The sequence below is a fragment of the Tupaia chinensis genome, unplaced genomic scaffold (genome assembly GCF_000334495.1).
Source record: "Tupaia chinensis unplaced genomic scaffold, TupChi_1.0 Scaffold000292_1, whole genome shotgun sequence".
NCBI lineage: Eukaryota > Metazoa > Chordata > Mammalia > Scandentia > Tupaiidae > Tupaia > Tupaia belangeri.
Genome location: NW_006159777.1, coordinates 1,763,236 through 1,789,279, shown reverse-complemented (window position 1 = coordinate 1,789,279; position 26,044 = coordinate 1,763,236).

Here is a 26,044-nt window from a genome sequence, read left to right as displayed (position 1 = left end):
GCGTGTGTGCCCAAGATCCCGAGAGGAGAATGGAGGAGAAGGGATTGCAGCGTGGCCTTCCCCCCTGGGGGGTGATTTCTCACTCTTTGTCTCTCTCTGACTGTCTGGTGAGTGCATGCGCCCTATAGCAAAAATCTCTCCAAAAAAAAGAAAACAAACAAACAAAAAAAAACATGATGATGTGAGGTGCAGCCCTGGTCCCTTACGGAGAAAGACAGATGCAATGACTTCCATGAATCCCCATCCCGTGCCCTAAAACTTCAGTACCTCTCTTCCTGCCTCTCTACAATGGGGTGTGGGCTCTAGGAACTGCACTAGGCGGCAGGCTCTTAGTGGGAAAGCTGAAGAACTCCTTTACCCCCCAAAGCAGCTTTACTTTTTTTCTTTTGTTTTCTTTAAAATCAACTTTATTGGGGCTAAACAGTGATGTAGCAGAACTAGAACCCTCCACAAGGCCGGCCCCCATGACAGGGTTCCAGGCTCATGTCTGAGACTTCCCCGAATGCACCAGACTTGCACATACCCAGGATCTGGGGCTAGCTGAGGGGCTGAGGCTGGATCACGGCATGAAGGCCTTGTTGGGGGTGCCTGTCTCTCTACCTTACTCTCTCTTTCCTGCTCATGGAACAAATAAATGAATTTTTAAAAATCTTTCTTGAGGTATAATGTATATACAATAAAATGGGCTCATTGGTAGAACTCAGAGGTGCAGTTGTACCAACTTCAAGGAAGTGATCACCATGTGGCTACCATCCACACCAAGACAAGAGAGCGTTTCCATCCCATCCCCCCTCCTCACCAATGTAGCATGCTAGGGGTGTGTTAGCACCATGTGGTGGCGGGGGAGAGAGTGGTGGGGTGAGGGAAACTGTCTTGACCAGTTGTGGGTTACACAGAATGCACTTGTCAAAATCCATGCAACGGAACACTTCAAATGTGTCCGATCGACCATTGAAGAAATTAAAGCTGAGAAAAAAAGAAATCAATTTCTCAAGGCAACGCCTTCTTAAGTGGCTGATCTAAGCCCATTGGACTTCAATGCTATGCTCATAGCTACCGTGTAATTCTGCCTCTCTTTACGACCATGTTCTCAGTGGAAGTGTGACAAGCTGGGAAGTGTGATCTGGTCTTATCTTCTAATAGTGTAAATAAGAAAACAGCCCCTTAAAAGTGGGGAAGTGTTACAGCACATCTGGTGAAGCACAGACTAGGTCCCAGGTTCAGTATTTCCCGTCTGGCGATAGTGCTAAGGATGGTGATGTCAATATCTTCCATCAATAATGAGTTAGCATAGCACAAGACCTCCCCCAACAAGAAGAGCTCTTGATGTCCTAGTTTTCACAATGATTATTCCCATAAATATGGAGTGCCATGTTTCACAGACAGAATATACATGCGAAGCATGTGGAGATCTTATTAAAGTACAGATTTTGATTCTGAAAGTCTTGGAAAGCCCCCTAAAATTTTGAAGAATTCAAAAACAAAACTAAGTATATTAAATTTAGAAATTCTCATGTCTTCTCTCCGTATAGGTGAGACACACACACACACACACCAGCTTCAGTCACAGCTATCTGTGAGATTCTGATACCAACTTTAACTTGACAATAAGACATACTCCTGGATATGGATTGATCGGTCATACCCACAAACCACAACTGAGTGTTTTATTGGCTTACATTTTCCAGTTAGAATCGGATATCCCAGGATTGAGTATTTTGATTGACTTTGCATCTGGGTCAGTCAAAATAGCAGGTCCCAGGGAAGGGCTATGTTGCATGAAGAGATTTCCATTCTGTGTTGCCAGGGCCACTTTTGGCTAGTGATTGATTGATAGATCCCAATCCAAATCCAATTGCTCATCTTTTCTGCTCAGGAGGATTTGGGATTTATTGATCTCTGTCCAAGCTCATCTGGGGAGAACAATGCTGCTATAATGGAGAGACTGCCACTTGGGCTCCGGCATTGTGCTGCTTTTGTCTCTCCTGCCAACTCCGACCAAGGCTTTATCTGCAGAACTTTCAGCAGCTGGCAGCCACGATTCTCTGCCTCAGACAAATTTGATTCTCCATTCCGCTGCGTGTCCTTTGATGGCGTATTCGTTTAGACACATTGCAGTCCTACAGCTGTAGGCTCACCCAGTTAGCTCTACATACGCTGTGAATCCAGTTAATTGTATATAAACTGATTGCATAATTCATTTATTAATGGACTGAGTTAAATTCCAAGTGGCGCAGCTCCTCTACAGAGCATCAAGATTAGTAAGAAGCAAAGCTTTGGGAGGATTTCACTTTTCAGATCCATGATCCTTCCCTCCTAAAACTTCTCTGTCTCTCTTTTTCACTTGGGAAAAGAACTATTTCATAAAATATGTAAGGATAAGAGAGAGATATAACTACATTACAAAAACATTAATATTTTATATGCCGCTATGTAAGATTGGCATATAAATATTGACAGATCACATTGATGCCCCAAGAAACAATACTTTTGAGAACACACATTCTGAGTTTAGAAGGAGTCTGGATTTTTCTTGTGTGCCTCTAGGTACCTCTTCGTAGGATGACTGTCACAGCCAAATGGACAGGGCTCCATGAGGTCTCTGATGACTAGAGGAAATGTACTTTTTCCATTTGAGGTTTCCAGATCCCTGGCCGTGGGTGCTGCTTTTTTGGAAGGCCTTGCATCTTAAGAGCTGCCAGCAGCAAGAAGCACATGTTGAGAATTGTCTCTTGCTAATAGCCATCCCCAGGCTACTACTCAGTTGTCCCCAAAGTCTTTCTTGTTGATGATTTGGGGAAAAAGTCATTCTTTTTCCTGCCAGTTTATCACAAGTGTAGGAATAACCCTCTTGCTTACTCTATGTCCTGTGTTAGGCTTCCCCAGAAGGAGATCTCAGATAAGCGCCTGAGTGCAAATTCTGTTTTTGTTTTGTTTTGTTTTAATTTGTTATAGGGAGTATGTGCTCACCAGAGAGAGACAGAGAGGGAGAGACAGAGAAAGTGAGAAAGCACCCTCCAGGAGGATGACAGTGCTGGAATTCCCTCTCCTGTACTCTCTCTCTTTTCAGGATTCTGGGATCACATGCCTGTTCATCTGATGTGTTTTCCAAGCCCACAGGTCTGGAAGTCAACCTGTCAGCCACTGGCCATAACCATCATGCCACCTGGCTGGCCCTAGTGCAAATTCTTTATGGAAGAAGTGACCTCAGGAAGCTCTGGAAGAAGAGTGGGCAAGTAAGACAGCAACAGGAAGGAGTCCCAAAAAAGGGTGTGCTGTCAAGCAGGCAGCCCCTGGGACAGCTGGCTCTATCTGTTTGGTGACCTCCGGGAGAGGACTTAAAGCATCCTCATTTGTCTCATCCTGGGGATAAATAAGCTTTTAGACTTATTCTCCATTCCTCTACAGCATGGATGGAGGACCAATGAGATTCTTACTATTAACCAGGCTGTTTTCTACTCTTTGATTCTAAACATTAGCCTTGGCATTATTTAGGACTAAGAGGATACTTCTCTGTGTGTGTTTATTCTCAAATGCGGTACCTTCTCTGTGCCAGACATGGGACTAGGTTTGCTGACAGAGTTGGGACAAAGAACTACATGTTCCTGCCCTCCCTCCTCTGATGCTAGGAGGGCTAACTCCTTGGCATTTGGGGTAAGGCATTCTTCAATGGCAAGGGAGAAGGCCCTCAGGTGGGGAATCACAGGTGCTCAAGGTGGGCTTCTAGGGACAGATATGGGAACATGAACGGCTAAGGGGACATCTGTAGGACACCAAAAGCCCAGAGTAGCAAACCAAGGGTCCTTACTAGGTCAACTTTCTTCTTTGTTCCTGAATCTCTGAAGATCTAACAACCCAATTTAATCACTTACAGTTCATCTGTGTTGTGGACACACAGCAAGCTGACCTCTGGTTCTTGAGAGAACAACACCTCCACCCATCCCTTATTTTATATCTGTCCCCACTTCCCAGAACCTTGTTTCCTGCTTTAAGGTTAAGTCTCTTTCTAGAGAAACTTCCAGTATGTCACACAAATTCTTCCAGGAAAAGCCCACCCCTGACCCAGGAACGTATTTTGTCCCTCCCCCCCTGAGGGAAGTCTGGTATCTGACAGTGGGATGTGTTCCAGCGTCTGCTCTGGTCAAGTCCCATGTGTTGTTGTCATTGCTAGAGTAGTGATAATGATAACCATGCTTGACCTTTCGAGCATCTCTATAATCTCCAATGTACTTGTATTTCTGAGTGGATTCTACCAACCTCTTGGGAAAGAGGCATTAACAGGTCTACCAAGAATAAAATCAAGATAATACCAAGAAAATAAAACACCTGAGAGGGTAATTCAGGCCCCAGCACAGTGCAAAATAAACTATTAAAAACTGTGGCTTCTAAATCAGTTGACCTGAGGCCAAGTCTTGGCTCCTTCATGTACCAGCTGTGTGCCTAAGACAATTTGCTGGACCTCCCTAGGATTGTCTCCTGAAATATGAAGTGAAGTTTGTAACGGCTCAGACCCATCGGATTGTTCTGTGGCTTAGATGGGGTCATGGAAATGAAGCCTAGTCGTTGGCTTGAGTAAGTGCTCAGCAACTATTGTTGTTGCTGTTAACTAACTCAGTGAAATTGCTCAAAACAGCCAAGGTTTGAACCAGCTCTTACTAATTAATTAATTAATTAATTTTATGAATGTGGAAGACAGAGAGAGAAGGAAAGATGGGCACCTTCAATAGGTTCTCATATAGGGAACCCCTTCCCCCAGCCTCACAGACTTCCCAGCCCACCGGGACCTTGGGCATGCATGGCCAGCATTTACAGGCTGACTAGGTAATCAGACCCATGATCTTCCATATGGATCCAGCAACACTTGAGTAGTATGTTTACCACTGCACACCGAGCCGGCCTCACGGCCAGTTCTTCTGACAGTTCATCTTGCGTTCTTTCCTACCATTCCATGTTCCTGGTGAAATCCTATAAATGACCTCAAATTATGCATTTTGATATTATATTTGTGCTCAACTTTCACTTACTAAGAAATGTCTGGTCAGTCTTAATGCACGACTTAAGAGAAGGAAGCTTTTCTAGGCCCACGAATTAAAATAAAATGATTGAAAATAGAAATAAAAATATTCATAGATCCATATAGCTGCAGCCTCCACGGGTTTAAGAGGACAAATGCTATGTACCCAGCATAAAACTATCTTAACTAGAATAAATTAGCCTCTTTATGCCGAGAGGAAGCTGAAATGAAGCTTTCAGGGTCTTCGTGTCACTGGTATCATCTTTATGTTCCTAAATGAAAACACAGAAAGAGTTTGCCTTATTATAGGAGAAAGGGCCAAATGTGTTTGCTTTCAAGTATGGGGTAAAATGAAATGCGTATCTCCATGTGGAACTTCATTTGGATTACCCGTCTGGAGAAGAGGAGCAGGAGACAGCCGCCATGCCCACCCAAACTCCCCCTACGCTCCTTTTTTATTTGTTATTGAAGCAAATGAGGCTGATTGTTGGAAACTTCTGTGCAGCTCTGAATGCCTCAATTATGACTCTCACGGAGATTAATGCACTTAATTTACCTCTTTGGTATATTCGAGATGCTATTCAGGAGCCTGCCGGGAGTTCCTTGCCCTGGAAGCTGTTCCAGCATGAGACCTTCTCTGTCTGTCTCCACGTCGGCCTGCTTTGTAGGACTTTGCCTGAGCCTAGAAAGGAAGAGGGCATGCATTTTCAATCCCATGCCCTCCACAGGTGACCAGAAAGTGAAGAAAATGGGAAAGAACTGAAATGCAGGGAGAGACCAGCACAAAAGACCCCTCATTTACCGTCTCTCGGCAGGCCGTGTGTAGTGTCATCTCCCCAGTGTGCCCATGAGTGAAGAAGTCACTTCCATTTAAGGCAGAGAGTCACCATCTATGGGGTGAATTAGGGGGGCTAAATAGTTCTCCTTGGTCAAGCAGCTTTTGACTTTAGCTAGTACGTATTAGCTTTGGCATTGCTCAGGAGTCATAGAGGCCATGCTTTCTCTCTGTGATAGTTTATTCTCAGATATCTAATGAGCATCCACTCTAAGCTAGGCACAGTGCTGGGTCTCAGGGGGGAAGGGGGTGAGAAACCTCACCTAAACTGGAGAAGTTCAAAGGCATTTTTGAGGAAATGTGGTTTTAATTATAATTTGAAGGATGACCTCAAGCCAAGAGGAAAGGAACTTCTAATGGTTGAAGGTAGAATAGAACTCAGGCTCCTGGCTTCCAGCCTACACCCATCCCTTTGTTCTTACCATGATGGTCCATTCCACTAACTCTCCAGAATCTGAGATGCCTTATGGACAACAGCCATGAGTTCCAGAGGGCAAAGACTCTGTCTCTTTGACTTTTTGGTTCAAGTATGCTCTCTTGTCCCAAGTGCCAGGTAGGATAAGGATAACTTCTTATTGATTTACAATATTTCCTAAGCACCTGTTCTCAGAATAAGGCTATGAATAGCTATAGCCAGTCCCCTAAAAGGATAAGGGAACATTACAGTGTCACTCCTCCTCCAACTCCACCAGGACTATCTTAGTAAGAAATAGCTCTAAAGGATTTACCTTTAGAAGCCAGGAAATAAATTTCTGGACCACGACTTCCCCAGACAACTTTATATGTGGTCAAAATAGAAATAAAGTGCTGATACGGTTCCCTATTCATACACAGGTTTGCCCTCGGCCATATGGTTCCGTATTCATACATAGGTTTGCCCTCAATATTCAGAAACTATCCGAAACAGGCTATACTGAAAGATAAAATCCAACAAGAACGCAATAGATTATTCCTGAGAAGTCGAGCAAGTCTTCTAAGCCAGTGATCTTCAGCCTTCCCAGAACCAGGGATGGGCATCACAGTAAACAATCCCTCTGTAGACCGGGCTGGGGTTGTTGGTCTGGGCATAACTCAACACACCATATCCACCATGCAGCCCATTTCTACCACTACCACACTGCAATGTGCAATCGCACAGCCATGGGGTTCACACTCCTTCGAGAACTCCACATCGCTGCTGACCCAGGAGGGGGAGTTCAGGCAACCATGTGAGTAATAGGGAGTGGCTGCAAGCACTGACAAAGCCTGGCTCACTTCTCTGGCACCCGCCCCCCTGCTGTGTGCCCCCGAGGGGGTGGGCTACAGGCCATGAACTGGCATTGGTCTGTGGCCCAGGGGTTGGGGCCAATACAAGGGTACAAGGCCTCAAAACTGATTTATCACATGCATATGGCATAATGAGGATCTCTCCAATGACCAGGAGCAAACACAGCCTTAGAAATTCGAATCATGGATAATTTGAGCAGAATTGGGAGTCAGTGTTTAAGAATGAATGTCAAATTCTTGTTTCAAAACCAGCACCAAGGACAGAGCAAGCCCCCGCTTGTTTTCTGACCTCAGGAGCTCATGCTTCTAGGGCCCTCATCGTTCTGGTTTCCAGTGTGAGACCACTGCCCTTGTGACATACTTTTCCCAGTTGTAATAAATATGGATGAGGTACTTAAAAATGCCAGAGGAGGGTACTGTCTGAAATGGTTTGTTCTTTATTTGCATTTCCTGCCGGAGAGAGTGGACTGGGGGTTGGGACACGTGACCTCCTTCAAAGTCTCTAACAACCTACCCATGTGGACTGGAAGGAGACGGGGTCTCCTGAGACTGGGTCTTGCTGTCAATCAGGAATTGGAACAGCACTCTCTCCCTCCCTGGCCACGCTGTCACCTGACTGCGGAGACTCTGGGCTCTAAAGAGGAGAAGCATCGTGTGGAGTGATGTGTGAGCCTCAGAAGACTTCATCGCTCACTCGGAAATGTTGGCGCAGCGTCAAGTTAGTTCTTATGTGACATTAAAAACCTCACTTCAGCGAGGAAAACAAACAGATAAAGAACATCAGCTAATGACTTTGGAAGGCCAGAGAGCAGCTGAAGTATTGTTTTTTTAAATGCAATAGATTTTAAACGGCATTTCCAATAATGAATAAGTCACCCAATTACTGCACTCTTCTCATTCCGAACACCTGTCCCAGTGACTCTCAGTCCCCAGAGTGACTTTTATTTTTAACAATATTTATTATCATGAGTGTTATCACATTAGAGGGAATCAGCTGGAGACAGAGGCAGCATTGCTGAGGCACTGACAGCATCCGGGTGCTGTGGATTGGTGAGGGGTTTTCATCCTTCAGATACCGTGACTGCTCTGAGCTGCCATTTCTGACAGTCCTGAGCGAATGACAAAGGTGGTCTTGTAACCGCCCTACAGAGACCACCCTCGGGTTCCCCTGTGACTGTCACCTCAAAGGTCCTGAAGAATTTCAAAAAGTACTTGCTGAAGACTAACCTAAGAACAACTTCACTTAGCAACCAAAGACCACTGCTTTGGGGGCTGGGACAAAGCAGCTCTGTCGTTGTCACGTAGCTTTTCCCATTGCTCCTGAGGAACTATTAGAGACACTTCAAAGAGACAAAGAGGAGAAGACTCAAATGCCTTTGGTGCATCATCCCCACTTTTTCTTTGGGGGGTGGGGGGCTGGGGCTTTGTTCTTTAGTCTTGGCCCAGGAGTCAGGAGTCACGCTCCCACCGTGCCCATAGCATTGGACCTGTCACCTACCCTTATGGAGGATCTAATCGGAAAGAGAAAGCGAGCCCACACTACACAGCGAGAGCAGTCACAGAAAACATTTTTAGTTGTTTATTCCATGTTTATTGAAAGCCTACTATGCCTTTTGTATGTGATACCTGATAGATAAAGTTGCAGTAAGACAGAGAGCCTGCCTTCGAGAAAGTTCTAATTCTAGCCACTAGGGGAGATGGCCTTGTAAATGAGCTGTTTAGACAGGGGTGATCATAATAGTAGTTTAAGTACTTGGCAAATATTGAGCTGTTCAATTTATAGATATTTTACACACAAGAATAGTAAAGCACAGTGAGATAACTTGCACCAGAAGTCGGTGCTCAGATCAGGCAGCTGCATATGGTGCTGTAGTCTCCTAGGAAGATGGTGACAAGGGGAACATGACGCATAAACTGTGGGCAAGCCAGTTACCTTAGGCCAGCATTTAATAAATGCTATGCACTTTGGTGATTAGAAGCTCTGGTAGTAGCCATGACTCTTGGTTGTAAGAACTAGATTTAAAAGGAGGGATTTAACACAAGTGACTAGATTGATCGGGGCATGCTCTCTTTTACATCCTTGTTCTCGCTGCTGCTTCCATTCCTTTTTTCCCCCATCTCCTCCCTTTCTCTCCCCTCCCTCCCTTCCCTCCTTCTCTCTCTCTCTCCCTCCCTCTCATCTCCACTTGCCATGTCAGCTTTACCTCATCCACTCTACGCAGCTATTCCACATAGTGGAGGCAGGGAGCTGCAGTCCCTGGTCTACGTCCTCATGCCTTTACTATCAGGGTAAAAAGTCCCCCACCCCCAGCTCTAAGGGATTTCTTAGTAAGGACATTGACTGACTTGCCTCCTACCAAGTGCCTGCTCTAAGACCAAACCAGTATGTTCAGCGAAGCCAGGTCACACGAAGATCACTGACCCCATTTAGACCACACACTAGACAAGGAAGTGCGGGAAATGAGTGTTTTCTCAACAGGTGGGGAGGGGGGATGGCCACTGAGAGAATCTCAGGAGCTTCTCAGCCATCTTGTCGTCCAGTAAGAGTAGACTCATTGACACTTGTTTTGCTGGTAGGAAATTGGGATTGAGAGAGAGAATGTTATTTATGCCGAGCCTCATCTTACGTTCTTAAGAAATCTGAAGAGAGTGGAAATGACCTGGTGTTGTATAGTGTGGCAGAGACCCTAAGCCACACAGGTATGTCACTGGAGCTGAACTATTAACCAATCTTCAAGAAAAAGACAGCACTCACCCCACTTATTAAACAGCAGAATTTGGGGAGGGACAGAGGAAAGTATTTTTTTTTTACAGAGAGGTGAAGCCAACTGGAGGCAGAAGAAAGAGTTAGCCTTGTACGAAGGAGGCCAAGGAGGCCAGCCTCAATGATGTGGAACATTTTTTGCTTGGGTTCAAATAACATGACTGACAGTTGAGTCCCCTCACAGAGATCTACGGGACAAAGGGGCATTTGTACTCAGCCACAGATTCTACATCTTGGGCAGCACCAGGAGACCTGCAAATCCTTGGGATTCATACCTGTGACTGAATGGTCAGAGTCCCTCAAAAGAGCAGTGTAGGATCTTGAAACGAAGCCATGATCAGCACACCGGGGGATAAGGAGCTATTCATGTTTTTATCCAAACCTGGAGGCTGAGCCCCAGCCCACGTGTTTTTCCATGTTCTGGGTCCTCACTGTTTGGAAATGAAAAAGCCGGATGCCCAGTGGCCAGGCCCGGCAGAGGGTCCAGCGAGCAGGCATCTCCAGGTGAGGCGCACAGCTGCTTTGGGACTGCAGTTTCTCTGGGTCCCCGAGGAGGTCTTGTCTCTGGGCTCTGTGGTCATTTCCACTTCAATCATTCTTCCCAGGCCCTGCCTGAGTCACTTTCTCTGAGAAACTTTGTTTTAGCCTCAACTTACTCTTTCTTCCCTTCTTTTCTGAACTCCGCAGGTCTTCATGAGCTGGGAGTTCTACATTTTATGTCATCCCATCGTCTTTTGCCTCTTCTCTCTGGCCTGCCCTCTCCTGTGGCCGTTGCTCTGTTCATGCTTCCTGGCTCTATTCCCCCTGGTGGGAGCAGCATCTCCAGTTTTCAGACAGTACCTTCTGGTTCTTTCTGTCACGTGGGCTGGAGTCTGAGAGAAGTGCCATTTTCTCCAGGGCCTCCCAAAACAAGGCTCTCAGAATTCACGATGGCCATGCCCCTGCTTCTGCTTTAAGGAGCAAGAACCATTCACTCACCAGTTCACTTATCTGTCTGTCCGTCTGCCTGTCTCTGTCTTTCTCCATCGCAAATGCAAGATATCTCCCAAAGCCCACGTGAGCCAGTCTCGGTGCTGTGCTACTTTCCAAGACAAAGTTTAACATCCGAAAACAAAGTGGAAGTTTCTGAAGTCTGTTCAGTTTCTTAAAGGGGACAGTGCTCTTTTACCATCCCCTGTGCCTTCTTTCTCCTCGTCTCTCACTTTGCAATTATGATGCTCAGCGTAGTAGGTTTTATTTATGCTCAGCTTCTGCAGCCTGACCCTTCTGACCTCCTTTTCAGTATTTTCCCCTCTGCCCAGATTTGTGTACCAACGAGCACAGAGTACTGACTCAGCAAGAAGTCTTTTGCGTGTGTGCGTGTGTGTACGTGCATGCGTGTGTGCACTAATACTTTCTTGATCGCTTTCGCCATCATGTAAGTGTATCTGGATTTTTAATATAGCATCAGCAATTGACTTTCCCCAGGACTTTGGCCTGCTAGACCCTTACAGGTGCAATCTGGGTTTGAGACTCTGCACTTCTGCACTGAAAGTACATCTACACATCTCGACTCCACAGGCATATAATTTTAAATGAGTTCCTTCTTTGTGGTAGAGAGCATACATGTGCAGAGAGAGAGTGAGAACGGGACAGAGAAAGAGGAAGAGAAGGGAGCATCCTGCATGGGAGCCGGTCACAAAACACCCCTTCCTCCAGACCGTCCGCGCTCAGACGTGTGCCAGCATGTCTCAGGTCGGCCGGGCCGGGCTTTCGAACCACAGTTGCCGTGTGGGATCTAGCTTCTCTTGCACAGCACTTTGCCACTCTGCCATGGAGCCAGTCCAAGCCATAGGATCTTAAATCCCCTACCTGGGTGGCAAGGTTTGAGCTTCTGAGCTCTAGGGGAGGAGATGAACTGGGCTTCGTCTGAATTGTTTCTAGCAACTTGGCACATTCCTCTAGTATTGGGTCATTGGGAAAGTCGTGACACTTTTACATACAAAAATAGAAAAATATGTCAGACTTTCCCTACAACCTAATAATTTATAACATTTGCTGGGGCCGGCAGGTAGCGTGGTAGTTAAGGGTGCTGGACTCATATGGCTGACTGCGGTTCGAGTCCCAGATCCGGGGCTTGCTTTCTCACTCTCTCGTGTGCTCTCTTTCTCTGTCCCTCTCTGGTCAAATTAAAATAAATATATATAAGTAAATAAATAAAGTTAAATAAAATAATTCTTTAAAAAAACCACTTGCTGAGAGTTTCTTCTCTGCAGATTCCTAAGTTAGTCTGAGCAGAATACATGTAAGGGCAAAGCGTCCTGCCCTCAGGAAGCTTGGACTTGGGGGAAAGTCAGCCTCTCTCTACTTCTGTACCTCTGTCTCTCTGTATCTCTCTGTCTCTCATGCATACATATCCACATTCATACAATGCACAAGCCCATATAAACTGAAAGGTCAGTGGTTTAAAAAAAATGCAAACTCTGTCTACATTTGAAAAACAGATTGGTGATTCTTTGGAACTTTTTGAATGAGGAACTGAATAAAAATGTATTTTTAGGGCCAGCAGATGGCATGGTGGTTAAGGCACTGGATTCCCACATGACTGACTGACCACAGTTTGCGTCCCTGACCCAGTGGCTTGAAAATCACAAGTAAATAGATAACTAACTAAATAAATGTTTAAAAGAATGTATTTTTACATGGTATGTTTCACAGATTTTTTTTCTCAACCTAAATTATATATCTTATCATTAAAATGGTCTTTGATTCACTCATGTCTCTGTTATTTCCAATGCCTTGCTTTGTGCCCTGTGTAAGAATGGGCGCCTAGGATAGAGATGACTAAGATATGACCCCTGCCCTCTGGAGCTCAGCTCTCAAGGGAGCAAGCCCCAGAAGCAGCACCTCCCTGTGCATGAGGCAGGCCTGACCCTGAGGCTGCATGGTGTATTCTGGCAGCCTGAGTCGACACGCACCTCAGCTGAGAGGTGATTAGGAAGGGTCATTCAAGGGCCTGCAGGAGCCAGACAGGTGAAGAGCAGGCACAGAAGGCGTCAGAAGTGCAGGGACACGGCAAGGCAGGTTGCCCCCCAGTTGTCTGGTACTCCTGCAGCATAAACTGCCAAGGAGGGCATGTCGGGAGATGAGAGTGGCAGGTAGGTAAAGGCTGGATTATGAAGGTTTATGAGCCATGTGGGAGATTATGGATTTCCCTGTCGGCAGGGTGAATTACAGCGTGGACGATGTTTCAGTCTGGGGGCAATGGCATCTCATAGTTTCATTACCCAGCCCGCTGAACAGAGGTTGGATTTGGGAACAATGAGCAGACGGGATCAGTTAGAGATTGGTTGCACTAATCTGGGCGAGGAACAATAGGTGGAAAATTAGAGAAATACTCTAGGGGTGAAAGAAAAGGAGTCTAGAAATCCTTAAGATAGGACCTCAGTAGGGCTTGGCAGGTGGTTTTTAAATCCCAAATCATCTCCTCTCTTTCTTTCTAATGATCAGTCCAGCCAACCTTGGAGTTATCCTGGACTCCATTCTCTAGTTCTCCAGTGTAGTTTTCTCTTTTTAAATGTATTCATCTCTCTTATGAGTGTGAGAGAGAGACAGAGAGGTGGGCAGCTCCACAGAGCCTTCATGCTCTGATCTACCCCTAGCTGCCTGGACCGTGGGAACGAGTGTGCACCCACAGTGTATAGGGAGGTCCCAGAACTTGAACCAGGCACCTCCCTGAGGGGTGCAGCTTCTCAGAGCATGTGCTACTGCTGTCCCACCAGCCGAGTCCTGTCGGCCAATGTTGAAACTGTGGCACCAGCTTCTGGCGTGTCTCACCGAGGGAGCTGTAGTGGCCTCCTGACTGGTTTGGCTGCTCCACCTTGCCCTCTTGCAGTTTATTCTCTAGGGAGCAGAGAGGTCCCATTACCACATACCTGGCAGCCAGCAGGAGCCAGGGTCCTTAAGATGACCTGCACGTTGCTGCCTGCCGCAGCCCTCCTGCCTGCCTTCCCTGCCTTTCCTCGTGCCCGCACACCACTCCCTCTGCTCCCGGCACACGTGTCACCGCTGGTCCTCCGCCTCGGATTTGCCACATGTGCTCCCACCGCAGGTAGTGCGGGGCGCTCTTCCCCTGAGAAAACACACGGCTCGCTCTCCCACTCCCATCAGGTCTTTATCCAAGTGCCACCATAGCCAGGCCTTCCCAGAGGCCCGCACAACGCTGCCATGTGCTAGGAGTGCTTCGTGTCTGTCCTAAACGCCTCCTATGACCTGACATCTAACCTCTTTTAGCTATCTTCCTCGTTGTCTGCCTCCACACTGGCGCTGCCTGCTCTAGTCCTGTAGGTCTAGCCCACCAGGCTCCAGTTTAACGGAGTCACATTTCAACAGGTTGGGTGGGGCTGGTCTCATCTCTTGTTTATAAGCATTGACCTTCATTCTGATTCTTGACTCCCCACGTGGGAGGCCAAGGACAGGAAGCACCACAGCAGGGACCTCGGGGAGGGAGCTAGGATAGCCCCTGCCAACCCCAGGACCTCTGCTGGAAGGTAAATAAGAGATTTGGTGCTCAGGGACCCTCAAGCCATCCTCCCTGGAAACCAGTGCTACTGAAAAATGTTTAATTAACAGGCTCCCACCTTCCTAAAGATAGGAAAGAAAAATCGATGAGTACTAAATGGTTACAATCCTTGGATCAAAGTGGTTTTAAATAAGGTTGTCTTCGGTGTTAGCCCCTCTCTCCATCTCCAGCCATGAGCAAAAGAGGCAAAGTTCTCCGGGGGGGTGGGGAGACAAATGTGTCATCAAACACCTGCAGGGGGTGTCCTGGGGAGAAGTGGTCATGGCCATTCCAGGTGGAGGTTGTTGGCAGGTGGCTTGTGATCAAGTAGCAACACTCCAAAGTCTTCCCATCCCTTGCTCTTTATCCCTGGTACTAGGATATGTTTGCTCCTTGGAAATTTGGGGTGAGGAGGAAGCATGGACCAGCCAGCACGATGAACCCCAGCAATCCGGGGCTGCGGCTTTGCCCGGAATGCTCCTACCCACATCTGCATGGCGAGTTCCCTCGTTTCCTTAGGTCTTGACTCCAACGCCACCTCCTCAGGGAGGCCTTGCCAGGTCCCAGACTTCCTCATGCCCCTGTCCTCAAACACTCCCTCTAGCTCCCCACACCACTGGTGTCCCTTAGCTCCGGCCACCTGCTAATATGGTGGGCATCTTACCGATTTGACTTGTTCATCATCTGTGTTCCTCTCAAGGATGAGAAGAAGAATTTGTTAAAAGTTTGTTTATTTAACTCATGTTAGAAAGCACATGTGTGCCTAAGAAAGAGAGAGAGAGAGGAGCACGCTCCACAGGGCTGACCATGCCACACCCCTTCCCCACCCTCGAGCTTCTCTAGATCCTGGGCACACATGCATGTGCCCTGCATAATTTCAGGCTGACCCGGGGCCTGAACCTGTAGTTGGCCGTGTAGCATCCAGCACTGGGCTCAGTCTGCTGACTATGCCACCAGCTTGGGCCAAAGCAATTTTGTCTGCTTAGGGCTCTACTGTATTCTAGGCTTCTGGAATAGTGCCAGGCATTTAGAAGGAGCTCGGTATTTGTTGGAGGAGAGCCAGTGGGCAAGAGCCGGCCTTTACAGGAAGCCCAGAGGCTCAAATCCCAGCCCCACCCTCAGCGGCTCTCCCCACGGGCCGTGCTTCTCTTAGCCTCTCTGTGCCTTCATCGGTCGGGGCGGCCGTGAGCGTGCCGACCGCACAAAGCCCTGAAGAGTACCTGTGTGGACGCGCAGCGCATGAGGACAGAATGTGACATGTGGCGTCTGCTTTCAGTGCTTGCTACGACTGTTGTTATTAACAATGATACCCAGCAATTATTGAGTACTTATTATATGCTGGGTACCGTTTTGTGAGCATGTGACATGTTTAGAATACTACTTGGCACATATTAAGTATATAATAAATATAGCTATCATTTGATTTTCTGTAGTTTCATTTGCAAAACCACACAAGTGGGAGATACTATCATTATTACTATTCTGATTCAGCTTGGTGAGGTGACTTAACTCTCTCTCTCAACTCCAGCTGCAGGTGCATCTCAAATCCACAGACCTGCTCCCCAGCACCCATGACAGGTGTTTGCTCAGGAACTGCCGACCTCCCCGGCCTAGTTCCAACGTGCTGGGCTCGTCCTGCCTCGTGCTAGTGTTATTGCTGTAAGAGGAAATGCCGAGGCTCCTTGGATCCCTGCCCTCCTACTCCAAGTTCAATTTGATCCAAGCCTGTTTGCTCCTTTATAAGAACACGTTACATGCAATTTATCATGTGGGTCTTGCTGATTGAAATTGTTTAAATTGGCTCAGCACAAACACCATAAATCCAGAGCACAAGGCTTTGGAACCGACCTGGTTTGGGAACTGAGGTTGTGACTTTTCCCTGAGGGCTGTCAGTGGACTTACTGTCCTATAAAAACACATTTCCTTCTGCTGCTCTTTGCAGCCACTGCTACCTGGGAGAGTGGCATGATCTGCTCTTACGGTACAGGATCATGGGGCTGGAGAGGACGCCAGCACAGCCATGGCTGGGGCGATGCAGGAAGAGAAGCTAATTCTCAGACCTTCTACAGTCATCGACTCAGATGCATTTTTTTTTAAGGGCGATTTTTGCTATAGGGCATATGTACTCACCAGAGAGACTGAGACAGAAAGTGAGAAATCACTCCCTAGGGGGGCTGGCCATGCCACAATCCCTTCTCTTCCATTCTCCTTTCGGGATCTTGGGCATGAGTGTACATGCACCTGGTGTGAGTTTTAAGTGCTAGGTCCAGGACTTGAACCATGGCCAACTTTGTGGGAGTCCAGCGATGTAACCATTATGCCATCTACTGGTCCCCTCAGATGCATTTTTGAAGGGAGGATGAAAGCAGGAGCAGTCTCCCTGTGACTGGGCAGTAACAGTTGTGAGTGGCAGTGCCACCTCTCAGGATGTCCCCAAAGAACACTCACTACAAGGCTTTGGTTTTTTTTTTCCCTCATGGCCTCAAATCCCTCTCAGTCCGTGCAGGGCAGATCAGCACTGCCAAAAATATGGCTGCCAGTGAGAAAACAGTGTCCTGAGTGTGTAGCTGCTGGGTCCGGAACTTATCTCAGGGGGATACTGGGGAATGAGTTTCAGAAAGAGGCTTGTGAGTTTGCAGGCTAATGGTTAAGCCCTGTGCCACCCTTCTATCACCTAAACAAGATGGGGACTGTGCAATGGGGCAATTAAGGAAGTCACCAGATCCGGGATCGGGGAGGTGTGATCCAGCCGAGAAGGCTCCTTAACGTAGCATTGGGAGGAGGAGGCAATGTGTAAGCCAGTGGGGCTCTAGCAGAAAGACCGAGAGAAGGAGCAAGGTCACTCAAGACAGGAGGTGTAGGGATGAGCGAGAGGTGGGCTTGCTGAGAGGGTGACTGGGAGAAAAAGCAGGACCTAGGGAGGAGGGAAAGCAGAGGTGAGGAATAGAGAGGATGGGCAATATGGCAAAGCCTTTCTTCACCGGAGGCCTAAGAGTTGACCAGACAGCAGCCTTAGCTGTTTTCATTACTGCTCCCATGTGTCAGGAGTGAGCATGATCGCAGGCCAGCAGGGCACCCCCAGGGAAAGGGGAGCACGTGGCATGACTATGTATAGAGTCCCTTCCTGTCCCTGCATAAACTCTGTAGATTATTTCCCCCTCCTTCCCTCTGTTCTTGACTTAAATATCTAAACTTGATGTCCAATAAGTTGGTTTCTGGAGGGAGCCTATTTGAATGGCAAAAATTACCAAAGATAAAAACAAACAAACGAGCAAAAAATACGGTGCTGAGAGTAATCACCCTCTCTTATGAGTGCAGACAAAGGACCTTGCTCAACTGTCCCAGTGGAGGACGCCTGGAGAGCTGAGCCGATGGATGGGACAGGCAGGTAGTACCCTCTTCTCCCAGGGCAACAGTAGTACACCTGGGGCCTGGGCGGCAAGGTCAGGTCGGCCTCCTGGAGGGTACTCCTGGGCAAGCAAGCCTTGGGAGAGTGGGTGTTGGTGTTCTGGGCAAAGGGAACAGCACAAAGACCTAGTACAGTGGCTCCTCAAGGGGACAGACAATGCCTTAGAGAAGCATGGCGGCTCCGAGGCAAGCTCTGGGGCATGGGGCCTCCAGCGCTCTCATTCCTTGCCTTGTTCCACCGTGGTCAGGAACCCTCCTTCCTCAGAGGAGTTTCTTTCTTATTCTGCCTGCACAGGGTGGAATCTCAGGACTACCACACACTACTTTTTGGTAGATGAAGCAGCTAGTTATTCTGACATTTCTCACAGCACCATAATAAAATGTGGAGAAAAGTGCAACAGTGCCGTTCAGGTTTTCTCGTGCCCTCTGGCCTCAAAAGTATTCCTCTGGGACCAGCAGATGGTGTAAGGGTCATGTCTCTGGACTCCCCTCCCACATAGTCGACCACACTTTGAGTCCCAGATCCAGCAGCTAAAAACTCATGCTGGGCACGTGTGTGTGTGTGCCCAAAATCCAAAGAGGAAAATGGAGGAGAAAGGATTGCAGTGTGGCCATCCCCACTGGGGGGGTGATTTCTCACTTTCTGTCTCTCCCGTGAGTTCATGTGCCCTATAGCAAAAATCTCTCTCTAAAAAAAAAAAAAAAAAAAGGGAAAGAAAGAAAGAAAAATTCCTTGGACATTGCGTATTGTTAAAGTAAAAAAAGCACAATATTTGATCATGCAGTGCACACATGAGCGTCATGTGGATTTTTCATTTCTTTTCTTATTGGAGCAAGGCAGGAAGAGGAGGCCAGAGAGGTGGCATAGTCCATAGCACCCTGGACCACAGTGCTGGAAACCACATGGTTTCCATGGGGATCTGCCTGTTCAGATCCCCAGGTCAGCCTGGAAGCATGCCAGGCACACGTACGGACACTAAGATTCTGAGGAGCAGGAGCGCTGGGAGGGGGGAGTCATGGCATGACAAGATTCTGTTGGAGGTGTTCTCTCTCTCTCTCTCTCTCTCGTGTGTGCGTCATTAATGGGGGGGAGGGACGAAAGAGGAGACAGGGAAGTGAAGGGGGCAGAGAGACCAAGACAGGCATGAAGGCAGGAGAGGAGAGCCAGGAGAAGAGGGAGAGACGAGGAGAGATGGACCGAGTCAGCGTTCGGTAAATGCCCTCAGCAAGTGAAACCCTTGAGAACCAGACTCCTTGTCAATATCTTTTTAAACTGGATTTTTTTTTCTTTTAATTAACAAAAGAAGTGCTATGAAGGTGGCGAGGAGTGCAGCTGAAGACAAATTTGGTTTCACTGATTAGATTAAGGCCATTTTCTGTTTTTGGCAAATAAGATTCTACTTTGGGGGGTGGAGAGGATGGTGGAGTGGGAGGTTTTATGTATTCTCTAAGCAGAATAGAAAGAGGATCCCAGACTTAGAAAATATGGAATAATCAGATTCTGCTTAACACCTTTCCTTCCATCTGGGGGGGATTACACCTAAACCACTTAAGCTGAAGTCTCAGGGGCTGCAGTCAGTCCCATTCCTATTAAAATCTCTGCTAACGGGAGGGCACAGTGCTTTTTTTTTTTTTTTAAAGGCGAGTGAGAAAAGCTGATGAAGGCACTAGTCTAACTCTAAATGATACTAGTTCTCCTAATCACTCAATGGTGCAGTATGTTTGCCATCTAATTTCGTCTAAAACACCCTAAACTGAAAATAAAGCGCTGTTTAATAGGCACGCAAAGATGTCATTTCATTTTGCTGAATGTTCTAGTAGCAACTACTAATTATTTCAATGTATTTTTTTTCCTGTAATTATTTGAAACAGACTATTCAGAGCTCCCCCATTAACTTCAAAAATATTTCAGTGTCCTACAGAAATTCAATAGTATACGTCTAAATAGCTTTTTCTTCCTTTCTTCAATGTGCCAGGGTACAGCTGGATTGGGTGGGGGGGCATGTCTGGCGCAAACAGAAACAACCAAAGAAGAAGCAGCAAGGAATTGCACCCCTTAGCTGTCTGCGGACTCCTTTCTGGCTATATTCTGGCTTTCTGCTGGTTCTCGTAGGCAGGGAACAGGACGAATCTCCTAGATTCTACGGAGACTTCTGGTTGGAGGGCGAGAGGCTGGGTAGCCAGTGGAGGTATGGCTCACACGGGTACAGAACTGGCTGCTGAAGGAGGCGGAGAGGGTCTTGGCCAGGGCTGTTTTCAAATTGACCTCTTTACAGAGCCAAGCTTTGGTCCTAACAGTCATTTAGAAGGAGGAAGGTGGGTCTGGCCCCACTGGGGCCCCCACCTCCGGCCACCTGAGTGAGGGGCTGGGCTGTTAGCTGGGTCCTGACAGGGCTACTGTGGCTCTCTGAAAAGGAGGGTTCTCCTCCTTCCTCTCCAGATAGAACCACCTGTGGCCACGTTGCAGCCACAGCCCACAGAAGCACAGGGAGAACGGGAAGGAGCCCCGGCACGTCTGAGAGCATTGTACCACCACCACCTCCGAGGACTGGCAGGAGGGAATCTCATCAACAGTGCAGCATCTGCATTGGCCAGCCTGTGGCGTAACCCTTGGGCACAGGTGTCCCTAGGGCAAGAGAGAGGGGTGCTGATGGCGACCCACGCACCCTGGTGTTTGGCTCCCTCTATGAGGTATTCATTGTTCCCAGGGCCACGGGGCCTCGTTAGAACCACACTCTACACAGCAAGCCTCACTCAGGGAGCCACTGTTTTACCACGAAGGCCCTTTCACCTGCACTCGCCCAGGTGTGACAGAGGGGGCCTCTGAGGAGCCGCAGCCCAGAGACCAGGCCAAAGGTAGTGTCAGATCCCCCTTTGCCTGGCTTTCTCTTGTCCTGTCCCTCCACTGTGTGTGGGTCCCTCTGTAAGCTCTTCCTGAATAGATCACAGGCACGTGATAAAAATTGCGTGTTTTTATTCATCATGTTCCTGATGTCTAGCTGTGTGTCAGGCCCAAACAATGGGCAAAAGCAGTGGGAGAAATCCGAACAGCCTTTGCTTCTCCACGACTGCATGTGCACACAGTCCACCGTCCCTCGCATCCTCGTTCGAATATGTAAGGGGCCATCCCTGGCACGAATTAGTCAAATACAATATTTACTAGAGAATAAAGAGCTTCAAAGGGGGGGCCAGTTGATGAAGGACGTCTCTGAGATAAAGGCGAGTCCCCCCAGCTGTGCAGTGCAGGAAGCCAGAGTCACCTGCTAGGCTTCTTTTTGGTACGTAGAACGTGGGGCAGGACCAGGCTGTGAAGAGCCTTCCCTGTGAACCTCAGGGTGGGTCCTGCCTCGGGTCCAAAGGTTAGCCTCACCTCTGGGGGACTTCCAACTCCAAATGACAAAATGACAAACTTTCAAATGTCGAAATCTTTTGCCAAAGGGAAAAACATGACATTCATATAAGTTAATGGGGTCCAGAATCCTTGACTGTCTTTTAATCCTTTGATCTCCTGCAGACACATGTGTGCCACTTAGAAAATGGGCTCAGAGAGGGAATGGGACATTCCCAGCTCACTCCAGCCCTGGGGTCCCCGAGTGGGGACCCCTTTTTGTCCCGCCGCCTAATACTTCCTCTGATTTCTTGATCAATGCTTCAGCCGTGATGTGCGAGGAGCATATCCCAGTTCTCATGTCCAGTACCATTTCTCTAAAGTGTCTGTCATAAAAGACTTCACTCCTTGGGGACAGCAGATGACATGGTGGTTAAGGCACTGGACTCCAACATGGCTGACTGTGGTTCGAGTCCCGGACCCAGAAGCTTGCTTTCTGTGATGAATACACATGCCCTATAGCAAATTTAAAAATAATAATAATAAATAAAATTAAACAAAGAATATTTTAAAAGGCTTCTCTCCTTAATTCCTCATAACCATCAGTCGAAATAAATACCTTGAAGTAATCTTTGGTTCAGACTTCTGCTTGATACCCAAGGCCACCGAAGAATTAGCTGTCATTTTTATATTTTCAGTTCATAAGCATTCCACTCTTCTGCATCTTACTAAGCAAGCATGTGTCTCCTACCCACATTCCAATCTCTTATCAGGTTTGTCCCCTCAACTCTGTCCTCTAGACCAAGGAGTTTCTGTAAATTCTAAATCCGTCCAGCTCAGTTTCCACTTAAAACCCCTCAGTAGGTCTCCCTGTATAGCGTGGTCGGAGGCCTGGTCTCAGTAGGTCTCCCCTTCATTCAGCAGAGCGTGGTTGGAGGCCTGGGCTTAGTAGGTCTCCCTGTCATTCAGCAGAGCGTGGTCGGAAGCCTGGACTCAGTAGGTCTCCCCGTCATTCAGCAGAGTGTGGTCGGAGGCCTGGACTCAGTAGGTCTCCCCGTCATTCAGCAGAGCGTGGTCGGAGGCCTGGGCTCAGTAGGTCTCCCTGTCATTCAGCAGAGCGTGGTCGGAAGCCTGGACTCAGTAGGTCTCCCCGTCATCCAGCAGAGCGTGGTCGGAGGCCTGGACTCAGTAGGTCTCCCCGTCATTCAGCAGAGCGTGGTCGGAGGCCTGGACTCAGTAGGTCTCCCCGTCATTCAGCAGAGCGTGGTCGGAGGCCTGGGCTCAGTAGGTCTCCCTGTCATTCAGCAGAGCGTGGTCGGAAGCCTGGGCTCAGACCCCTTGTGGCTTTGCCCCGACAGTCTCTGGAGGAGGACTAAGGCCAATTTAGGGCTCTAAGGCGTACAGTTTGAAGGTCACAGCTTGTAGAATCAGAAGACTGCTGTGGTGGCGAAGGTCCCCAAAGGCTTGGCCTTGACCTATCTTTCCAGTCTCATTCCTTGTCACTCTCTATTAGTCAGAAAACACCGCAAAAATATTAAACACTGTTTTTCTATATTTGCTTCACAGATAAGACAACATAGTCATGATATGATTAAATAATGTGTTGGGGACCAGCAGGAGGCATGGAGGTTAAGGCAGCTGGATCCCACATGGCCTACAACATGGCTCAAGTCCCAGACCTGGTGGTCTGGCTTATATGCACGTATGCCCAAACTCTTGAGAGGAGAATGGAGAAGGGATTGCAGTGTGGCCATTCCCCTGGGGCATGATTTCTCACTCTTCCTTCCTTTCTTCCAGCAAGTGCACATATCCTGTAGCAAAAACTAAAAAATAATGATGATAATAAAAATAACACGTCAGGGAGACACAGCAAACACATGGCACGACAGTGAGAATCCCAAGCCCACGCTTGCCCTTGCGCTGTGTCACCCTCAGCTGCCTCCCTGGATGGAACTCCCTGAGCAGAGTGTAGGTTGTATTCTGTTTAGAAAGAGAAAAAGTAGGATATTTAATCCTGGCCCTCAGAGAATCATAGAAACTCTTAAGTACCCTTAAATGCACTCAAATAAAAGGGCATTTAATACAGCTCTGAGGAGATGGGTTCCGGGTCTGTAGAACGTTGACCTTCCTGAGCTGTGGGATTAAACGCAATGATGGATGTGAAAGCCCTCTGCTATCTTGGAGGCTGGAGCAGCCCAGGTCACGTGAACGCTTGGCCATCTAGGTCGGGACAGAGGAACCCTGGGGTCCGTCTGCCCCACCCAAAGCGGCAGCCACTGCTCAGTTCTCACAAACCAAGACTGAGCTCCCCCAAGTCGGCGCCCAGTGCTGCGAGCACTTCTGGTTTTTCAGAACAGTCTTCCTATTTTTAAATGCTGACTTAAAAAAAAAATAACTGAGTGGACCAAACACCAAGAATGGAAAAGGGTTTGGCCACAAGGCTGCCAGTATGCAACATCTGCCTTGTGAAAGGCTTCAGGACGCTGGCATTTTGGTTAGACCTTCTGGAATGCACAGGAGCAAATCACCTAAGGGCACGGGAATTGCAGTCCGGGGTGTCCTCCAGGTGGTGCAGTTTCCTCCATGTCTGGAGGGGGAGGAATGAGTTTCCACAGAGAGGAAGGGAACACAACAGGCGAGGCTCATCACGCAGGCAGAAAATTAGAAGAGTCTAAATCAATCTGCTTTTTACAGTTAAGGGACTCAATCAAGGTGGAAAACAATAAAGTGAAAACTAAAATCAATGAGTTCCAAATGGTTTGTGTTGAACCCTGGCTCCAAAAGGGAGCCCCATAAAATGCTGCTAACATTTTCTGCGGTGACTTCAGTCCATTCACTTCCCAAAGGAACAGAGAAAAGCAAAACAAGACACGATTCCTTCGCCCTAAGTTTTGGGAAGGATTCAAGAATTGGACCCTATCATTCTACTGCTTAGAACCTTCCAGGGCTTCTCAAGCTCTGTTCTAGGAGGTAAAAATAAAACTTGAAAATGTCAGCATGTAACCACACAATATAAAAATTAAAAAAGAAAACAGAAATTTAAATGTTAAAAATGACCACAGGCCGTTCCTGCAGTCTAGTAGATCAGGGAGCCCGATCCCACGTGGCGGATCGTGACTTTGACTGCCAGCTCCTGCAGCTCGTAAAACATGCCAGGAGGCACGCGTGCAAGCATGCCCCAAAGAGCGACAGGACAGAGAAATGCAGGAGAAGGGCTAGCCATGTGACCACATCCTGCTAAAGGGTGCTTTCTCCCCTCTCTCTGTCTCTCTGTCTCTCTCTGAGGAGCACATGTGCCCTCTGGCTGGCAGTTAACAAAAATACAACAAATCCTCTCCCTGCTCTTACCCAGGTATCCTCATGCCAGGTGATGGGAACTCTGTGTGGTTGCTCAGGCTGGAAAACCTGCAGTCAGTCTGACCCTTCTCTTCCACCCCTACTGCTCAGACCCTCACTCAGACGACTCCAGCATCTCTCCACAGTCCCTCTCACCTGGGGGACTGCCTTGGCCTTTGCCAGGCTTCCTGCACCTGTGCTCACCTCCATCAGGAGGGCACTTCGCACTTGGCTCCCCGTCCACACAGGCTGGCAGACAGGCTCTGTCCCTGGGTTTCCCCTGGACTCAGACTGACAAACTGACAAAGCAGCGCCCCCTGCCAGCCACATGGTGGAGGAAAATTGCCCAGAAGCCCTTGAAGCTTCTACCTGGCAGTGAAACCTAGACTTTTGTTCACATGTCATTGGCCAAGCCAGTCACAGAGTCCTGCCTGACTTCAAGGGGACAGAAAATGCAATCCAGCTATGCCCTAGGAGAGTCAGAAATAACCTGTGCTCAGCAATAAAGACCCCACACTTCCCTAGAATCTACTAGAGTAGGCCTACTGAGCTTTTAAGACGTCTACCAGATGGCGTCGGATTTCTGTATGACGCTTTCTTCAAAGCCGAGTTCCACAATTACCACTGGATCATGGAGCTTCATGACCCAATGCCCCTGCAGAACCCATCTCGTCCCAGTGTCCTGCTTCCCGTCACTTTGCTTCCTCCATCCCAGTGCTGTTGACCCTCTTCCTGTTCCTCAAACAACCCAGGAACACGCCTATCTCTGGACCTTTGCACTGGCTGTTCCTCTGCCCAGAACACTCTTCCCAGACATGTATGTCTGCCTCCCTCACCTCCTTCAAGTTTATGCCCAAACGTCCTCTTGTTTGAAATTGCATCCACACATTCCCACGTTTGACTAGCTAATCCACAGCATCCTGGCTGCTTTTTGCCCAGAAATGTGCTTCATCTCTCAAAACTTCAATATCCTCCCTTGTAAAATGAGAATGACTGACCTCTCCTTGCTACATTCCCATGAAAGTAGAACGAGGAAACGAACATGTGATGCTACCCTTCTGGTTGTCACTCAGTGGAGAGCTGGTCTCGCATGCCCGTCCCTAAGCACACAGGGGCACAACGGCCATTTACTGGTTACTGACAGAATCCCATAGTTTTCGCAGTTAGGAGGACTCTTTGAGACCATCAAGTCTGGCCTTCCTAACGTATCTTCAGACCATTGCTGATGCCAACCAAGCGAAGCAAAAATAAACCAAAACCAAACTCGAAGCCCAGAGTTCTGTGGCCAGGTGCGTTTGGGACAGAAGCTGCTCCCATTTGCAGTCCCCCTTGGCTCCAAACTCACATTAGCATTGAAAAGCTTGGAGAACTTGCAGTGAGGAAAACTGTTAAACTTTGACTCAGAATCCGCCAAATCTAATGGACCACACAGCCCGGCCCAATTTTGATTTTCTTCACACTAATGTGGATTAACATTTTGTAGAACTAATGTTCTGTTGAACACGTCTTGGGAAATGCTGATCTAGTCTAAAGCTTACATTTAATTGGGGAGT